Source organism: Eschrichtius robustus, chromosome 2 (genome assembly GCF_028021215.1).
Source record: "Eschrichtius robustus isolate mEscRob2 chromosome 2, mEscRob2.pri, whole genome shotgun sequence".
NCBI lineage: Eukaryota > Metazoa > Chordata > Mammalia > Artiodactyla > Eschrichtiidae > Eschrichtius > Eschrichtius robustus.
This window is the reverse complement of record NC_090825.1, coordinates 49400904-49422575: the sequence shown is the minus strand read 5'-3', so window position 1 is coordinate 49422575 and position 21672 is coordinate 49400904.

Sequence of the window (21672 nt, the reverse complement as noted above, 5' to 3'; positions counted from 1 at the left end):
TCCTAGCGTGTTTCCAGGTGATGCTGATGTTGCTGGTTGGTAACCAGAATTTGAAAACACTTGCTATAAAAATCGTTATTTCTATATAACAAGCTGAGTAAATGTCACAAGAGAAAATGTTGAGTAAAATACATTCATTTTAAAAAATATTATTAACCTCAAATTCACTCATTGCTTACAGGTGACATGGCTGTTTCGTTGCCTAGGCTTACAGCTCAGTAGACAGCCTATATATCACAGCATAAGATTTAGCATAAGGTTCTAATCGTTTCCAGAATAGCTCTGTTACTGTGTGAAGGTCCAGCCTGAGGCCATGTGGGCATACTGGATTTTCATGTTGAGAGTTTTCTATTATGAAGAGTACATAGAATTCTTTTAAAATTATATGTCACTTCACAAGTTCATAAATGAATGATAAAACAAAACTAATAGCAATTTGTCCATGAATATGAACCACTGCTAGTAAATGGTCTGTTCAATGTTGCCTTGAAATATTTCAAAACAGAAATTTGTCTTTATTTCTAAGGTCATATTTAAGTTCTCTGTAGTCTCTTTATTTTGTTTTCTTTGAGGTGATTTATGCGAGAGGCAAAAAAAAAAAAAACTGACCATAATCATAAACAAGATGTAAAGGTAACACTAACACTAATTCATAGCAAGATAACCAACACATGTTCATACTATATCAAGCACACATATATAATACTTTTTTTTTTAAAGGAAACAGAGGTTTAGCATGTAATATTTTCTTCTCATTTATCCTGACAGGATTAAAAAGAAATTATCTGGGAGTGTGCAGATCACAAATCAAGACCTTTCTAGGCCAAATTTCTCTGCATCCCTTTTGTTGACAAGGTTAGTAGACAAGCACCTCAGTAGGCTCTGAGATGACTTCTCAGAGTTGTCCCTGACAATCTTGCCACCTCCTCCCACAAGACTAAGCACGGCTTTCATCATGACACATCTCTATGCAGACAGACACCTTGACTGGCTTTGCTTTTCCTGTTGGGAATAATTTGGAAAAACGAACTAAATTTTTAATCATTGCTAATGAACCTGACATTGTGCTAGGTGTTGAGGTCAGATCGCTGAATAAATAGACAGGGTCTCTGCCCTTGTATATCAGGTGTGAGGAGTGTGGACAGGCACCAAGCCTGCAGGGGAAGGCCTTCTGTATCTATATAGCTGAGTCAACCCGGGGCAGGGAGGGATTGTCATACTATGCCTAACATGTTCTAGAACACAGTATAGATATCTTTTGAAATATTCATTAATGGACTCGGTGTTTTGTGGTTGAAGGAAACTTAAAAACTGCCAGACATAGTCCTCTAGAGTCATTCCACCCATAAATATTATATGAACTGCCAGAAAATTCACTCATATGACTTTGATTTCTTCATAAATTTCAAGGTTTCCAGGAAAGAAATCATTTCAGATGTCAACCTTCATATGAAAGTTGCAACCTTCCTTCATGATCCAGAATGCATTTTCTCCAATATAAAATATAAATATGATAAATATATATTCTATTTAACATATTTTTATTTTACTCAACCAGACAATGAATGTGACTCACATTTTTAGGACACAGAAAAAACCAACTGGCGATTTTGGCACTAACTAACAATTTGACTAAATTGCCCAATAAATCAATTCAATTATAAACCTGGCCAATGATTTTAAAAGGATGCATGTTTCTCTGCATGGCTCCAAAATACCTTTAAGACTAAAGACTACATTTGGTAGAGAGATGTTTTTTCCACTTGATTCAATAAAACACTTAGGAATGGGCTAATTTTCAGTATCTATTCCCTTAAAGGAAAATGGAAACTGTAGTCGCCCTATTCTTCCTGTCTTACAACAAAATACTGGCTTCTAGGCAGAGACGGCTGGAAAACTGGGTTTACCTGTGCCCCTTTTCCATCTTCCCTTCCATATTTTCTCTCCAGACAGAAAGTCAAACTTCTAAAGTGGAAGCTCAGGCTCTAAGAGACTAAGATGGAAGCAATCAGTCCTCTTAATGGTTTAGTGCCACAACTGGCACAATATCACCTCCACTGTACATTCTTTTTTTTTTTTTTTTTTTTTTATGGATACATAGGAGCCATTTTTTTTTAAAGTATTTGTTTATTTATTTATGGCTGTGTTGGGTCTTCGTTTCTGTGCGAGGGCTTTCTCTAGTTGTGGCAAGCGGGGGCCACTCTTCATCACGGTGCGCGGGCCTCTCACTATCGCGGCCTCTCTTGTTGCAGAGCACAGGCTCCAGAAGCGCAGGCTCAGTAACTGTGGCTCACGGGCCCAGTTGCTCCGCGGCATGTGGGATCTTCCCAGACCAGGGCTCGAACCCGTGTCCCCTGCATTATTGGCAGGCAGATTCTCAACCACTGCGCCACCAGGGAAGCCCCTCCACTGTACATTCTTGATCAAAGTAATTGTAGTCCAGCCCAGATTCAACGGAAGGAAAACGAACACCATCTCTCAATGGGAGGAGTGTCAAGGAATTTGTGCAAATCTTTAATCCACCATGGTGGTAGAAAGAACATTCAGGGTATAGAAAATCACACATAAAAAGGCCTTGTGGCAGGAGAAACCTTGGTAAAACTGGGGAACAGGGAGATCTGTGTAGTTTCAGTGCATTGATATAAGTTGAAGCCTGAAGATGTATACAGAAACTAGCCTCTGAGGGGACACCATAAGAATGCAGTCTTTGTCCTAAAAGCAAAGAGGAATCATTTAAGGATTTTTTAAGCAGGGAATGAAATGGTCAGTTTTGCAGCTCAAAGAAATCGTAAAGGTGTGAAATAATAATTGGAGGGAGGCTAGAGTGAATGCATGGAGGCCAGTCAAGAAAACCAGGTAAGAAATGATGGCTATGGTGATGAAATTCATTAGCAGTGAATACGGAGATAAATGGAGGATTCAAGAGCTTTTATAGTCAGTGAAGCTAATAGAACTTTATTGATGTATTCAATATGGGAAATAAAGGATAGGGAGACAAGACTGTCAAGAGTGATTACTAGATCTGGTGTATGTAATAAGATGATAAAGGTTTCTATTCACTGTGATGGAAATGCTAAAAGAAGACTGTGTTTGGGAGAAAGAGATCATGAGTTTAAACTATCTTGGATATGTAGGTCTGGAAATCGGACCAGACATCTGGGTTGGAAGTAGGAATCCTGTATATACCTCTAAGAATAATGTTTCTATAGCAACATATTCATCTCAGCTTCCTCAAGATACTATTGTGGCTCCTACTATTTTCAAGATCAAATAGCTAAAGTCATTGCCAAGCACTAAAGTCTACCCTCTCCTTCACTGACACTCGCACACCTCTCTGGTAATTATTCTGCACATGGCTTTCCCATCACATAGGAGGTCTTTATTTCTTATTATCCAAGATGATACCTTCCTTTAAGAGTCAGCTGACATTTCACGTTTTTTGTGAACACTTTTCTGATTAATCCAACTCTCACACACTACATTTCGTCATCATTTTTCTTACTTTAAGGGCTATATCATGTGCACTAAGGTGTGTCTTTAAGCTGTTTCATGTAGGTAAATCTTGTTTCTCCAAATAGAGTATAAACTTCTGGAATGCAGAAACTGTAGGTTTTACTTCTTTTGTAGTAATAATATTATAGTACTATTAACACAGCTAGTATGTCAAAACTGAATTAAACTGCATTTCAACTTATTTCTCTAAGACCGTTAGTTTCTAAGAAATCTTTCTTGGAAATAGAATAGTGAGAGAAATGGAGGTCACTAGAAAATAAAGTAATAAAATCTTTGCCATGATACTCTACAATTAAGCAATGAAAGTACGTTTAACACTCTACCATACACTATTTTAATTTTATTGCTTTTGAACTTGACCAAAAGATGATGGGGCTGCTGACATACATTAATAAAAATAAATGTATCACTGTATAAAAATGCAGATTAAAGTCAATAAAATAAACATATAATATCATATGAGTTTCATTCTTTGGCACCTGTGTTTTTATAATTCTTTCATGCAAGTATACATCATTGAAAGATTGTGCGTGAAGGTGGTACAAAATTAGTTAAATCTTTCTAATCTTTTATCAAATTGAATTTATGCCCTATGCTGTACTTCTAAGTGTTTTATTTTCTTTGTGCTTGGAAATACTAGCTTGAAATGCTACCTGTGAACTTTATTTTAAGATACAATTCAATTTTCTAATTTGTTTCCCTGAGTTTTTATATTTTTCAATAAAAATTCTGAATGGGACACATTTTGTGGGGCCTGATGACTCATCAGAAGTAATCATCAGAAGGATGACCAATTGTCTTGAACTGTCGCAAGGGCCTAGTTTTAACCCCAATGTTTTAACCACCTATCTACAATGGAGTAATAGGAACTGGACTGATCCTTGAACTGATGCCTTAACTAGAAAACCAAATAAAATAGGAATCCACAGTTCTTGGATATTGAGAAACAGGCAGTAAAGGACAGTGATCCTTAATATAAGGGACACAAATGAGATTAGTATTACAAATGCAACAGTTTACCACCTAGAGAGAATATCCAGGCTACAGCACAGAGAAGGGAAATCCAAACAGAGCCCAGCAAACTCCCTGAGTTGAGGAGACAAGAATATGATATAAAGAGGCCAAGATGACCAGAATTTGTGGGACAAAATAAAAGAATGGAAGGAACTGCATAGAGAGACATCTGCAGAAGTCTGCAGAAGTTTCCCTGAAGTCTTCGGCTGAGTACTGATCCTCTCGTAGCTTAAATTAAAAAAAAAAGTACCAATGGCCTTGGACAAAAACTACCAGGAAGAAGTAGGCAAAAAAAAATCTCCAGAGCTTACATAGGAGTAAGGTTTGTATTCCTACCAGCCAGAGTTGAAATACCTCCTAATATCCAAGGGTAGAATCCTCCAAAGGACAGTACTTTAGTAGTAGGGCCAAATTAGCCTTTGGTTAAGGGCTGATCTGACTCAGCATAACTCAGCTTAAAAAGAAGCTTTGGAAGGATCAAACTAATTTCAAGTATTTTAACTGTGTCCCAGAACAAAGCCCAACAGTATTTAAAGGAATAAAAAAAAAAAATCTAACAATGTAAAATTCACAATTTACCTGGCATGCAAAAATATCAGGAAAATATGACTCATAACCAAGAGAAAAATCAATCAATAGAAACAGACCCAGAAATGACAATGATAGAATTAGCAGAGACAGATATCATATCTATACTCCATATGTTTAAGAACATATATCTATAAATAATATATAAACAGGTATTATATTTATACTTTACATGTTTAAGAAGTGAGGAGGAACTAAGAGCATAAGGAGAAGAAAAAAAATTGAAGATATGAAAAGACTGCAAGTCAACTTCTAGAGGTGAAATATAGAGTATCAGATGTGACAACCCAGATGAAATTACCTGCATATTAGACACAGCAGAATAAAAGATTAGTGAACTTGAAGACATAAAAAAAAAAGAAATTACCCAAATGAATGTCCATCCTTGCCTCTGGCCTGGCAGCTCTATTTCAAGTATCACTATATCTTGATATTCATGACTGCCCTTGGTGCAGTTCTGTGCCTACACCCCAGGATGAACAGTCAAGAATGGCTTCATTCATTGTCTCACTGAGAATGAGCTCAACTTGGCTAGTGTTTCTTCTGCTTCAAGGATCTGGAAGCCTAGGAGACAGATGATGACCCACAAAGAAAACCAACAATAAGCTAAAGAATTTGAAGAAACTGCAAAGAAAATACAATATGCCACTGAGCAGCTGACTGCCTTGGAGTTGCATCTCTTGCCTTATTTGCCCAATTTCAAAGTTGAAAAAATTACTTCCAAGGCATATTCTCCTATGTTTCCAACCTTTCTGTGGGACTCATTAACTATGCCTCTGTCTTCAGAAGGTAAACCTTGGAAACTTTGAAATTAGAATTTTTTTCTTAAAAGTGACATCAGGGCTTCCCTGGTGGTGCAGTGGTTGAGAATCTGCCTGCCAATGCAGGGGACATGGGTTCAAGCCCTGGTCTGGGAAGATTCCACATGCTGCAGAGCAACTGGACCCATGAGCCACAACTACTGAGCCTGCACGTCTGGAGCCTGTGCTCCGCAACAAGAGAGGCCGCGACAGTGAGAGGCCCATGCACCGCGATGAAGAGTGGCCCCTGCTTGCCGCAACCAGAGAAAGCCCTCGCACAGAAATGAAGACCCAACACAACCAAAAATAAATAAATTAATTTTTTAAAAAAATTTCCTTCCCCCACCCCCCGCCATAGCACTTTGACCTTTAAAAAAAAAAAAAGTGACATCAAAAACTGCTTCTGTTTGTAAAGCTGATGCTGCTGATCCAGTATATCCTTTTCTCTGTCTCTCTGTCTCTCTGTGTATCTCCCTGTCCCTGTCTCTCTGTGTGTCTCTTTGTCTCTGTCTCTCTGTCTCTTGTCTCTCTGTCTGTCTGTCTGTCTCTCTCTCACCTCTCCAGTAGTTTTTACTTTATTGAAACTTGGACTCATTTTTGCTTTTGATTCCTGAGAGGTATATAGGGAATAAGGCAGAATGCTCATTTTTCTAAAACTGACGGATTTGTTCATGTTGATATAGTAGCCCTCTGCACAGAGAACAGAGCCAGACTTAAGGTTGTTAACTAGATGCTGCTCTCTCAATGCTGAAATTTAAGAACCAGATTATTTGGTACGTAAATAAGATCATAGGTCCATTATAAATGACAAAAGAGAATTAAGGAGGAAATTTTTAAACATATTTTTATAATAATCTAAATTTATTTTGTACACTTTCACATTGTGTTCAAAATACTTTATTTTCTCATTTTTCACATTTACAAGAACTGTAGTCTTCCTTTTATCCCCTTAGGCCTGTGATATTACAACAGCCTCCCTTACTCCAAAGTGAATTACATGAAATCACATCACTTATCAAACTTCTGAATTTGCCACACATACTAGGGGTTTCCTTGCCTGTTTGTATATGCCTTTTTCATCATTTGGATGTGTCTGTATTTTATCATCTTAAAGTTCCACATATGAAGAATCAATGAAATTAGATACCAGATGCTGCCTCTGGAGTCGATGTGTATGGTTAGATTCCTTATCGAGTGGCTACAGCATTAAGAGCTAGAAGGAATGAAGGAGCACTGATGTATTAAGACCAAAATAAAGATGTTATCTTCCTTTAAAGTCAGTTGAAAGTATTTCTTTTTATCATAATTTACCTACAATGTGCAAATGGCAAGTTTCCAACAGCTCTCCAAAGCAGAGCGGGAAATTTTCCTTAATGCCAAAAAAGGTATTTTGCATAGTCTCAGCTCACTACTTCCTCCATTCTCTAATTAATAAACTGTCACAAATTAGAGTATTCACAGCAGTCACAGCATAAATGTCCAGCTTACTCCTGAAGTATGTTACTCTGGATGAGGCTACAATACATAGGTGGTGAGGTGTAAGGGGGTAAAAATGAAATACCTACGTTACAGTTTTCCTAGCCTTATTATTTCCAATTTTCAGCAAATAGTTATTTCCCATTTATAACATAAATCATCTGGTTAATAATTCATCTGTCTATATATGAAGCTTCCTTCCAGACAGCAATGAGATGAATTATTTTTTTTAATGGACTGGAGAAAAAAGATGCCTTCCAAAATAAAGCACAAAGAAAGAAATAAAAAGCCTTAAAAAGTAACATATTATAAGTGACCTGTGTAACAAATCAATCAACCTGACACACACAATTATAGTAAAAAGGAACTTGAAAAATAATGGCCAAATTTTTTTCCAAATTTGATAAAAACTATAAACTCACAGATCCAAGATTCTCAATGAACTTTGAGCACAAGAAACATAAAGAAAACTACATGAAGGTACATCATGACCAGATTAATAAAAAGAAAATCTTAAGAGCAGCCAGAGTAAAAAATGACACATTATATACTGAGAAACAAATATAACAGCAGACTTCTCATCAGGGAATATTCAAGATAGAAGACAATGGAGAGACATATTTAATGTACAAAAGAAAAACCTGTAAACCTAACTCTGTGCCCAGCAAAAATATATTTTATTAATCAAGGGGAAGATAGAGATTTTTGACAAGAAACAAAAGCTGGATGTTGATTTCCAGCAGAACTACGGTAGAAGAAATGTTAAATGAAATTCTCCAGAAGAAAATGAGACAAGATAGAAATTTCCAGAGTTACAGAAAGATAGAGAAGATGAAAAGGCAGAGGGCTATGTACCAGATGAAGGAACAAGAAAAAACCCCAGAAAAACAACTAAATGAAGTGGAGATAGGCAACCTTCCAGAAAAAGAATTCAGAATAATGATAGTGAAGATGATCCAGGACCTCGGAATAAGAATGGAGGCAAAGATTGAGAAGATGCAAGAAATGATTAACAAAGACCTAGAAGAATTAAAGAACAAACAAACAGAGATGACCAATACAATAACTGAAATGAAAACTACACTAGAAGGAATCAATAGCAGAATAACTGAGGCAGAAGAACGGATAAGTGACCTGGAAGACAGAATGGTGGAATTCACTGCTGCGGAACAGACTAAAGAAAAAAGAATGAAAAGAAACGAAGACAGCCTAAGAGACCTCTGGGACAACATTAAACACAACAACATTCGCATTATAGGGGTCCCAGAAGGAGAAGAGAGAGAGAAAGGACCAGAGAAAATATTTGAAGAGATTATAGTCGAAAACTTCCCTAACATGGGAAAGGAAATAGCCACCCAAGTCCAGGAAGCGCAGAGAGTCCCATACAGAATAAACCCAAGGAGAAACACGCCGAGACACATAGTAATCAAAGTGGCAAAAATTAAAGACAAAGAAAAATTATTGAAAGCAGCAAGGGAAAAACGACAAATAACATACAAGGGAACTCCCATAAGGTTAACAGCTGATTTCTCAGCAGAAACTCTGCAAGCCAGAAGGGAGTGGCATGATATACTTAAAGTGATGAAAGGGAAGAACCTACAACCAAGATTACTCTACCCGGCAAGGATCTCATTTAGATTTGATGGAGAAATCAAAAGCTTTACAGACAAGCAAAAGCTAAGAGAATTCAGCACCACCAAACCAGCTCTACAACAAATGCTAAAGGAACTTCTCTAAGTGCGAAACACAAGAGAAGAAAAGGACCTACAAAAACAAACCCAAAACAATTAAGAAAATGGTCATAGGAACATACATATCGATAATTACCTTAAACGTGAATGGATTAAATGCCCCAACCAAAAGACATAGACTGGCTGAATGGATACAAAAACAAGACCCATATATATGCTGTCTACAAGAGACCCACTTTAGACCTAGGGACACATACAGACTGAAAGTGAGGGGATGGAAAAAGATATTCCATGCAAATGGAAATCAAAAGAAAGCTGGAGTAGCTATACTCATATCAGATAAAATAGACTTTAAAATAAAGAATGTTACAAGAGACAAGGAAGGACACTATATAATGATCCAGGGATCAATCCAAGGAGAAGATATAACAATTATAAATATATATGCACCCAACATAGGAGCACCTCAATACATAAGGCAACTGCTAACAGCTATAAAAGAGGAAATCGACAGTAACACAATAATAGTGGGGGACTTTAACATTTCACTTACACCAATGGACAGATCATCCAAAATGAAAATAAATAAGGAAACAGAAGCTTTAAATGACACAATAGACCAGATAGATTTAATTGATATATATAGGACATGCCATCCAAAAACAGCAGATTACACGTTCTTCTCAAGTGCACACGGAACATTCTCCAGGATAGATCACTTCTTGGGTCACAAATCAAGCCTCAGTAAATTTAAGAAAATTGAAATCATATCAAGCATCTTTTCTGACCACAACGCTATGAGATTAGAAATGAATTACAGGGAAAAAAACGTAAAAAAGACAAACACATGGAGGCTAAACAATACGTTACTAAATAACCAAGAGATCACTGAAGAAATCAAGGAGGAAATAAAAAAATACCTAGAGACAAATGACAAGGAAAACACGACGACCCAAAACCTATGGGATGCAGCAAAAGCGGTTCTAAGAGGGAAGTGTATAGCTATACAAGCCTACCTCAAGAAACAAGAAAAATCTCAAGTAAACAATCTAACCTTACACCTAAAGAAACTAGAGAAAGAAGAACAAACAAAACCCAAAGTTAGCAGAAGGAAAGAAATCATAAAGATCAGAGCAGAAATAAATGAAATAGAAACAAAGAAAACAATAGCAAAGATCAATAAAACTAAAAGTTGGTTCTTTGAGAAGATAAACAAAATTGATAAGCCATTAGCCAGACTCATCAAGAAAAAGAGGGAGAGGACGCAAATCAATAAAATCAGAAATGAAAAAGGAGAAGTTACAACAGACACCGCAGAAATACAAAGCATCCTAAGAGACTACTATAAGCAACTTTATGCCAATAAAATGGACAACCTGGAAGAAATGGACAAATTCTTAGAAAGGTATAACCTTCCAAGACTGAATCAGGAAGAAATAGAAAATATGAACAGACCAATCACAAGTAATGAAATTGAAACTGTGATTAAAAATCTTCCAACAAACAAAAGTCCAGGACCAGATGGCTTCACAGGTGAATTCTATCAAACATTTAGAGACGAGCTAACACCCATCCTTCTCAAACTCTTCCAAAAAATTGCAGAGGAAGGAACACTCCCAAACTCATTCTATGAGGCCACCATCACCCTGATACCAAAACCAGACAAAGACACTACAAAAAAAGAAAATTACAGACCAATATCACTGATGAATATAGATGCAAAAATCCTCAACAAAATACTAGCAAACAGAATCCAACAACACATTAAAAGGATCATACACCACGATCAAGTGGGATTTATCCCAGGGATGCAAGGATTCTTCAATATACGCAAATCAATCAATGTGATACACCATATTAACAAATTGAAGAATAAAAACCATATGATCATCTCAATAGATGCAGAAAAAGCCTTTGACAAAATTCAACACCCATTTCTGATAAAAACTCTCCAGAAAGTGGGCATAGAGGGAACCTACCTCAACATAATAAAGGCCATATATGACAAACCCACAGCCAACATCATTCTCAATGGTGAAAAACTGAAAGCATTTCTTCTAAGATCAGGAACGAGACAAGGATGTCCACTCTCACCACTATTATTCAACATAGTTCTGGAAGTCCTAGCCACGGCAATCAGAGAAGAAAAAGAAATAAAAGGAATACAAATTGGAAAAGAAGAAGTAAAACTGTCACTGTTTGCAGATGACATGATACTATACATAGAGAATCCTAAAACTGCCACCAGAAAACTGCTAGAGCTAATTAATGAATATGGTAAAGTTGCAGGATACAAAATTAATGCACAGAAATCTCTTGCATTCCTATACACTAATGATGAAAAATCTGAAAGAGAAATTATGGAAACACTCCCATTTACCATTGCAACAAAAAGAATAAAATACTTAGGAATAAACCTACCTAGGGAGACAAAAGACCTGTATGCAGAAAACTATAAGACACTGATGAAAGAAATTAAAGATGATACCAACAGATGGAGAGATATACCATGTTCTTGGATTGGAAGAATCAACATTGTGAAAATGACTATACTACCCAAAGCAATCTACAGGTTCAATGCAATCCCTATCAAATTACCAATGGCATTTTTTACGGAGCTAGAACAAATCATCTTAAAATTTGTATGGAGACACAAAAGACCCCGAATAGCCAAAGCAGTCTTGAGGCAAAAAAATGGAGCTGGAGGAATCAGACTCCATGACTTCAGACTCTACTACAAAGCTACAGTAATCAAGACAATATGGTACTGGCACAAAAACAGAAACATAGATCAATGGAACAAGATAGAAAGCCCAGAGATTAACCCACGCACCTATGGTCAACTAATCTATGACAAAGGAGGCAAAGATATACAATGGAGAAAAGACAGTCTCTTCAATAAGTGGTGCTGGGAAAACTGGACAGGTACATGTAAAAGAATGAAATTAGAATACTCCCTAACACCATACACAAAAATAAACTCAAAATGGATTAGAGACCTAAATATAAGACTGGACACTATAAAACTCTTAGAGGAAAACATAGGAAGAACACTCTTTGACATAAATCACAGCAAGATCTTTTTTGATCCACCTCCTAGAGTAATGGAAATAAAAACAAAAATAAACAAGTGGGACCTAATGAAACTTCAAAGCTTTTGCACAGCAAAGGAAACCATAAACAAGACGAAAAGACAACCCTCAGAATGGGAGAAAATATTTGCAAATGAATCAACGGACAAAGGATTAATCTCCAAAATATATAAGCAGCTCATGCAGCTCAATATTAAAGAAACAAACACCCCAATCCAAAAGTGGGCAGAAGACCTAAATAGACATTTCTCCAAAGAAGACATACTGACGGCCACGAAGCACATGAAAAGATGCTCAACATCACTAATTATTAGAGAAATGCAAATCAAAACTACAATGAGGTATCACCTCACTCCTGTTAGAATGGGCATCATCAGAAAATCTACAAACAACAAATGCTGGAGAGGGTGTGGAGAAAAGGGAACCCTCTTGCACTGTTGGTGGGAATGTAAATTGATACAGCCACTATGGAGAACAATATGGAGGTTCCTTAAAAAACTAAAAATAGAATTACCATATGACCCAGCAATCCCACTACTGGGCATATACCCAGAGAAAACCATAATTCAAAAACACACATGCACCCGAATGTTCATTGCAGCACTATTTACAATAGCCAGGTCATGGAAGCAACCTAAATGCCCATCAACAGACGAATGGATAAAGAAGAAGTGGTACATATATACAATGGAATATTACTCAGCCATAAAAAGGAACGAAACTGAGTCATTTGTTGAGACGTGGATGGATCTAGAGACAGTCATACAGAGTGAAGTAAGTCAGAAAGAGAAAAACAAATATCGTATATTAATGCATGTATGTGGAACCTAGAAAAATGGTACAGATGAGCCAGTTTGCAGGGCAGAAGTTGAGACACAGATGTAGAGAATGGACATATGGACACCAAGGGGGGAAAACTGCGGTGAGGTGGGGATGGTGGTGTGCTGAATTGGGCGATTGGGATTGACATGTATACACTGATGTGTATAAAATTGATGCCTAATAAGAACCTGCAGTATAAAAAAACAAACAAAACAAAACAAAACAAACAAACAAACAAAAAAAGATAGAAATTTCCATATACACAAAGGGATGAAGGATACCATAAATGGTAAACATATGGATAAATATAAATTTTTCCTCACTTAATTTCTTTAAAAGATGATTGATTAAAGAAAAACACTAACATTTTGAATACAGAAGTGAAATGTATGACAACAATAGCACAAAAGGTGGTGGGGGAATGAAACTGTACTGCTTGGGGTTCCTACAATATATGTGAATTGTTATAACATTACTGATTGTAGAATCTAACAAGTTAAAGATATTTATTGTTACCTCAGAACAACCATGAGGAAAAGGGAAAGAGAGAAAGCTAATAAGCCAAAAAATAAATAAATAAAATTTAATTCTAAAGCAATACTCAGTTAACCTTAAAAATGAGAGTAAAAAAAAGAAAAGTTTGGTAGGGCAAACCCAACTACACCAATAATCACATTAAATAATAAATGGTCTAAACCAGAGCTGTTCTCTAGAAAAAAAATATGAGCCATAGCTATGATTTTACATTTTCTAGTAGTCACATTCAAAAAAGTGAAATGAAGAAAGTGTATACTTTACACTTACACCACATCTAAATTTGGACTAGATACATTTCAAGTGCTCAACCAGCCACCTGTAGTAAATACCATGTGCGACAGCAAAGATATTAAACTCCAAAAAAGGCAGAGATTGTAAGATTGGATAAAAAAGCAAAATCCAGCTATATGCTGTCTACAAGAAACATATTTTAAATAAAAAGACAGATAGGCTCAAATTTAAAAGCTAATATTTAAGGTAATAAAAAGAAAAGCTGGAGTGGCTATGCTAGTATCAGACAAAGTGGATGTCAGAAAATGTTTCCATGGATAAAGAAGGATATTACATAATGATAAAGGGGACAATTCATTAGCAAAAGACTATTCCTTTAAAATTCCACTTATATTAAATTCTAGAAAAGGCAAAACTGTAGTGATAGAAAGCAGATCAGGTGGCCAGAGACCAAAGGGTTGGAGTAGGTTATTGAATACAAAAGACCACAAGAGAACATTTTGGGATAATGGAAATACTCTATATTATGATTGTGGTGGTGGTTACATGATTCTAAACATTTGCCAAAACTCATCAAATTTTAAAATTAAAATTGAAAGTTATCACCAGGAGGCTTTTTAAAAAATACCCTAAAAGTTGCTGGACTGAATACCAACTTTGAACTGTTAAATTTTCTAAAAGCAGTCAAAGACGACTAGATCTAAAGAACTATTTTCAAATCTCATTGTTGGAAACCACTCCACTCCCTTCAAAAATGCTTCCAAAGATTGAGATAACGACATTTTAAGTCCTCTGAGAAAGATGAAAAAATGGTAGATATTTGTAATCAACTAAAGGAAGTTCTCCCTGGAAAGATGTGAAAACTGCCTCCAGTATGCTGGCTTCTCTTTACTAGAGGAGGAACCTGCTCACCTATGGAAGAATCAGAGAGGGGTGTCCTGTGGGCGGCTGCTGATCTGGGAACTACAGTATGATTACAGTAGTCATATTCAAAATACTGTGGTGAATAACATTACTAAGAGAAGTATACTTGACTACTTGATTTAAAACTAAAGAGACACATGTACATTTCCATGTCTCGAATTCAAAAAGTCATTTAATTAGAAATTCAAGCTACATCTTGTCAGGCTAAAGCAGTGAACAGATCTGATATCTGCCTTATAGATGGCTTATTATTCTCTGAAGACTTGTGCAAAGAACAAAGATTGTGTTTTTGCAGTAGCAAAGAATATGAATTAGACATATTTTCAGACCTTTCAACCCAGTTCTAAACTCCACGTCATTTGAACTAAGGGTATCTAAAAAGAAAAACTTCAACTTGTAAAAGAAAAAAAAAAAAAAAAAACTTGAAGAAAGAACCAGAACTTCAAGGACCAGCAATATGTATATATTTTTAATGCCATGTCAAGTACTCAAGTAAAAATGAGTTAGATAAAAGAAAAGGTTGAAAAATTCATACCTGTGCACTTTGGATAGAGATGCTGTGTAACAAGGATGATATGCAGCTGGCAAGAACCAGTATGATTAAATAATGGGGAGCCAAAGTACCTAAGATAAGAAAAGAATCTAGGCCAGGCTGATTGCTTGCTACTAGAACTGGAGTGGATCTCTCCTTCCTCTGAAAGGAAGGTGAGATAATATAAACTAAGACTGCTGCCTGAAGATGCCTGCACACTCAAGAGACACAAGGAAGCAAAATCAGCTTTCCAACAAGGAACTTAGGCCTATGTCCACAGCTCAGTGATACTGATAATCAGAGTATGAAGGAAGCTCAATATACACCTGGAGCTACCTGAAAAATTGCTAGGTAGGAAAGTATGAGTGCAGAGAAAGAGGAAACAGTACAACTCAACTTGAGGCTGCAAACTAAAATTCCAACAATGACACAAAACCTATGGGATGCAACAAAAGCAGTTCTAAGTGGGAAGATTATAGCAATACAATCCTACCTCAAGAAAAAAGAAACATCTCAAATAAACAACCCAACCTTACACCTAAAGCAACCAGAGAAAGAAGAACAAAACCCAAAGTTAGTAGAAGGAAAGAAATCATAAAGATCAAAGCAGAAACAAATGAAATAGAAACAAAGAAAACAATAGCAAAGATCAATAAAACTAAAAGCTGGTTCTTTCAGAAGATAAAAAAAATTGATAAACTTTTATCCAGACTAATCAAGAAAAAAAGGGACAGGACTCAAATCAGTAAAATTAGAAATGAAAAAGGAGAAGTTACAACTGACACCATAGAAATACAAAGGATCATAAGGGAGTACTACAAGCAACTATGTGCCAATAAAATGGACAACCTGGATGAAATGGACAAATTCTTAGAAAAGTACAACCTTCCAAGAATGAACCAAGAAGAAATAGAAAATATGAACAGACCAATCACAAGTAATGAAATTGAAACTGTGATTAAAAATCTTCCAACAAACAAAAGTCCAGGACCAAATGGCTTCACAGGTGAATTCTATCAAACATTTAGAGAAGAGCTAACACCCATCCTTCTCAAACTGGTCCAAAAAACTGCAGAGGATGGAACACTCCCAAACTCATTCTACGAGGCCACCATCATCCTGATACCAAAAACAAAGATATCACAAAAAAACGAAAATTACAGGCCAGTATCAGTGATGAACACAGATGCAAAACTCCTCAACAAAATACTAGCAAACAGAATCCAACAACACATTAAAAGGATCATACACCATGATCAAGTGGCATTTATTCCAGGGATGCAAGGATTCTTCAATATATGCAAATCAAACAATGTGATACACCATATTAATAAATTAAAGAATAAAAACCACACGATCATCTCAATAGATGCAGAAAAAACTTTCGATGAAATTCAACACCCATTTATGATAAAAACTCTCCAGAAAGTGGGCACAGAAGGAACCTACCTTAACATAATAAAGGCCATATATGACAAACCCACAGCAAACATTATTCTCAGTGGTGAAAAATTGAAAGCATTTCCTCTAAGATCAGGAACAAGACAAGGGTGTCCACTCTCACCACCATTATTAAACATACTTTTGGAAGTCCTAGCCATGACAATCAGAGAAGAAAAAGAAATAAAAGGAATCCAAATTGGAAAAGAAGAAGTAAAACTGTCACTGTTTGCAGATGACATGATACTATACATAGAAAATCCTAAAGATGCCACCAGAAAAGCACTAGAGCTAATCAATGAATTTGGTAAAGTGGCAGGATACAAAATTAATGCACAGTAATCTCTTGCATTCCTATACACGAACAACAAAAGGGCAGAAAGAGAAATTAAGGAAACAGTCCCATGTACCACTGCAACAAAAAGAATAAAATACCTAGAAATAAACCTATCTAAGGAGGCATAAGACCTGTACTCAGAAAACTATAAAACACTGATGAAAGAAATCAAAGATGACATAAACAGATGGAGAGATATACCATGTTCTTGGATTGGAAGAATCAATATTGTGAAAATGACTATATTACCCAAAGCTATCTACAGATTCAATGCAATCCCTATCAAATTACCAATGGCATTTTTGACAGAACTAGAACAAAAAATTTTACAATTTGTATGGAAACACAAAAGACCCCGAATAGCCAAAGCAATCCTGAGAAAGAAAAATGGAGCTGGAGGAATCAGGCTCCCTGACTTCAGACTAGACTACAAAGCTACAGTAATCAAGACAGTATGGTACTGGCACAAAAACAGAAATATAGATCAGTGGAAAAGGATAGAAAGCACAGAGATAAACCCACACACCTGTGGTCAACTAATCTATGACAAAGGAGGCAAGAATATACAATGGAGAAGAGACAGCCTCTTCAATAAGTGGTGCTGGGAAAACTGGACAGCTACATGTAAAAGAATGAAAATAGAACACTCCCTAACACCATACACAAAAATAAACTCAAAATGGATTAAAGACCTAAATGTAAGACCAGACACTATAAAATTCTTAGAGGAAAACACTTAGGCCGAACACTCTTTGACATAAATTACAGCAACATCTTTTTTGACCCACCTCCTAGAGAAAGGGAAATAAAAACAAAAATAAACAAATGGGACCTAATGAAACTTAAAAGCTTTTGCACAGCAAAGGAAACCATAAATAAGATGAAAAGACAACACTCAGAATGGGAGAAAATATTTGCAAATGAAGCAACTGACAAAGGATTAATCTCCAAAATATACAAGCAGCTCATACAGCTCAATATCAAAAAAACAAACACCCCAATCCAAAAATGGGCAGAAGACCTAAATAGACATTTCTCCAAAGAAGACATACAGATGGCCAACAAACACATGCAAAGATGCTCAACAACACTAATTATTAGAGAAATGCAAATCAAAACTACAACGAGGTGTCACCTCACACTGGTCAGAAGGGCCATCATCAAAAAATCTACAAACAATAAATGCTGGAGAGGGTGTGGAGAAAAGAGAACCCTCATACACTGTTGCTGGGAAGGTAAATTGATATAGCCACTGTGAAAAACAGTATGGAGTTTCCTTAAAAAACTAAAACTAGAACTACCATATGACCAAACAATCCCACTACTGGGCATATACCCAGAGAAAACCATCATTCAGAAAAACACATGCACCCCAATGTTCATAGCAGCACTATTTACAATAGCCGGGACATGGAAGCAACCTAAACATCCATCAACAGAGGAATGAATAAAGAAGATGTGGTACATATACACAATGGACTATTACTCAGCCATAAAAGGGAACGAAATTGGGTCATTTGTAGAGACATGGGTGGATTTAGAGCGTGTCATACAGAGTGAAGTAAGTCAGAAAGAGAAAAGCAAATATCGTATAATAACACATATATGTGGAACCTAGAAAAATGGTATAGATGATCTTATTTGCAAAGCAGAAATAGAGACATAGATGTAGAGAACAAATATATGGATACCAAGGGGGAAAGGGGTGGGGAGGGAGGAATTGGGAGACTGGGATTGACACATATACACTATTGATTCTATGTATAAAATAGACAACTGATGGGAACATACTGTATAGCACAGGGAACTCTACCTAATGCACTGTGGTGACCTAAACGGGAAGGAAGTCCAAAAGGGAGGGGATATCTGTATGTTTTATGGCTGATTCATTTTGTTGTGCAGTGGAGGCTAACACAACATTGTAAAGCAACCACATAACAATAAAAATTAATAAAAAATAAAATAAAATAAAGGTAGCAAATTATGGCCTAAAGTCTGTTTTACAAGTAAAGTTTTATTGGAACACAGTAAAGGGGTCCAGCATATGCCATTGAGGCATAAAAATTATTTTGAACTGAAGTAATTTGAGAATAGGCTTCTTTTTTTTCTGAAATCTTTTATATGCCTAAGAGCAGAGCCTCCCAGAAGAACTCAATTGTGATGAAATTCCCCAGGAATGTTCAACCAGGGAAGAATGACTCTTATCACAGATATGAGAAACTGGAACCACATCTAAACAGACATGGTCACAAAACTATACCTGTCATCTGTTCTCCTCAGGGCCCGTTTATCTTTCCTAAAAGGCATTTGTTTTTCCATAAGTGTGCTTTCTTCCCCTCCACTTCCCCTATTAAGATAATCTGTAGGTCCCAAATTATAAAGACACCTTGAGTCATGTTTTTCTGTAACCTCTTGTGTATGTACATGAATAAAAATCTGTCTTTTCTCTTCCTAAAAAAAAGACAGTCAAATAAATCCATAATTGGAAAAATGAATTCACTTTGAGAAAAATTACAATGAAAAAATGGAGCAATCTGAACTTAATACTACACTAAGGAATGGAGAGGTTTATATTTTGGTTATTCTGTGGAATATATACACAGGTCCACATATGAGAACATTTATTGCAGTGTTATTTGCAGTAGGAAAGCATTGAAAGAAAGTCCATTAATTTGGAATAAAAAAGTAAAATACAATATATGTGCGTGGTGCAAAAGTATGCAGTTTCAGAAGTAACATAAGGCAACATGGATGGAGTTCAATATTAATGCTGAGTGAAGCATAATGAAACTTTATATAGCAATATAATTGTAGACAATATATAATTGTGCGCATTAAAACACGTGCACAAAAACCAACACTAAATTTTCAAAAGCACACACAAACAATACAATATGCTAGAGGCTTGGGGGAAAGGATGAATGCATTTGAGGATAGAGCAAGAATTAAATCAGTCATTTAAAAAACAACAACAACAACAAAACTAAAGACAAGGTTACTTGGATGGATGATAATGGTGTACCATGACCTAAGAAATACAATCATCAGCTGGTCTCACATACCTGAGGCACTTTAAAAAAAGAGAGAGAATATAAATTAGTCGATCATACTTTACCATTACTAATTCTCTCCCCTTCTGTAAAATTTTAACTGAGAATAAATTAAACACACACTTTTGTTAACACTCTACCTTGAAAAAAAATTCTGATTCAACTACTGAACACAAAATACAATGAAGGAAAAAATAGTTTTCTTCAATGTGTGGGATGAGTTACTTTCACATCACTTTTAGTGAATGGGGAAACATCACTCAATAAGGATTTAAGACATTAACTCCAAATGGCTGGAAATTCCAATTAGAACTGAAAATCTGAAGTTTCAAAGGAACAAAAATGGGAAAATTGTCTTCATGAAAGGTATTATCTGTCACTTTTTTAAAAGCTCTTTTCTTGCTCTGCATATGCGAGGGAACTAGCCATAGTTACTCTCCACAAGCTTCCCTCTAGAAAAGTTTATATTCATCCTGTGCGTTTCAAAAAGTACTTGTTCACTAAAAAAAAAATTTTTTAAAAACAGTATTCCTTCTGACTTACTTCACTATATATGGAAACTTAAAAAAGAAAAAGTTCTGAAGAACCTAGGGGCAGGACAGGAATAAAGATGCAGACGTAGAGAATGGACTTGAGGACATGGGGAGGGGGAAGGGTAAGCTGGGACGAAGTGAGAGAGTGGCATGGACATATATACACTACCAAATGTAAAATCGATAGCTAGTGGGAAGCAGCCACATAGCACAGGGAGATCAGCTGGGTGCTTTGTGTCCACCTGGAGGGGTGGGATAGGGAGGGTGGGAGGGAGATGCAAGAGGGAAGAGAGATGGGGATATATGTATTTGTATAGCTGATTCACTTTGTTATACAGCAGAAACTAACACACCATTGTAAAGCAATTATACTCCAATAAAAGATGTTAAAAATAACAGTAATAGCTGAGTGCTTTTCATTCCAAAATATCTTTCAAGATTATGGTACTTAAAATGTTATGCGTTGCAGAACAGAATCTATTGCATGTCCCTCCAATACCCTACAATGTGAATATCTAAACCCCTCATGAGAGAAATAAACTCAAGACAGCATTAAAATCTGACAAGCTCATCATGCTGACTTCCAGAATTCTGTTTAGAAATAATCTCACGAATCACTGAAGCACCTTGGTGAGTATGTGTCTGTGCTGCTGCCCAGGAGAAACAGAAATTGTGCCTGAATTTTCCAGATGGACTGTGAAACCCATCCACTGACAACTGGAAAAATATTTTGACAGAGAATGATCTAATGATGATGTTTTTCAACAATAAAATTCTGGGCTAAATTTGTACACAAAACTTTCCACAATTTAGTCTTAATTGAAGAGTTGATTTAATGATCTTCTACTATTGATAATAAAACCAATTAATAGAGAATTATTTTAATGGTGGGAGTAAATCATTAACTTGAATCTAACTGACAGGCTGTTTGACCAAATTAATCCAACAGTATTGTCAAAACCATTGAACCTGTTAGGCTTGTGGATACCCATTTATGCAGTAACCACTTCCACCAACTACCATCTTTGATTAAAACTCTCTCGAACAAAAGTTTCTCTAATGTGTCAATAAGTTACTCTAGGTCAAATTCCC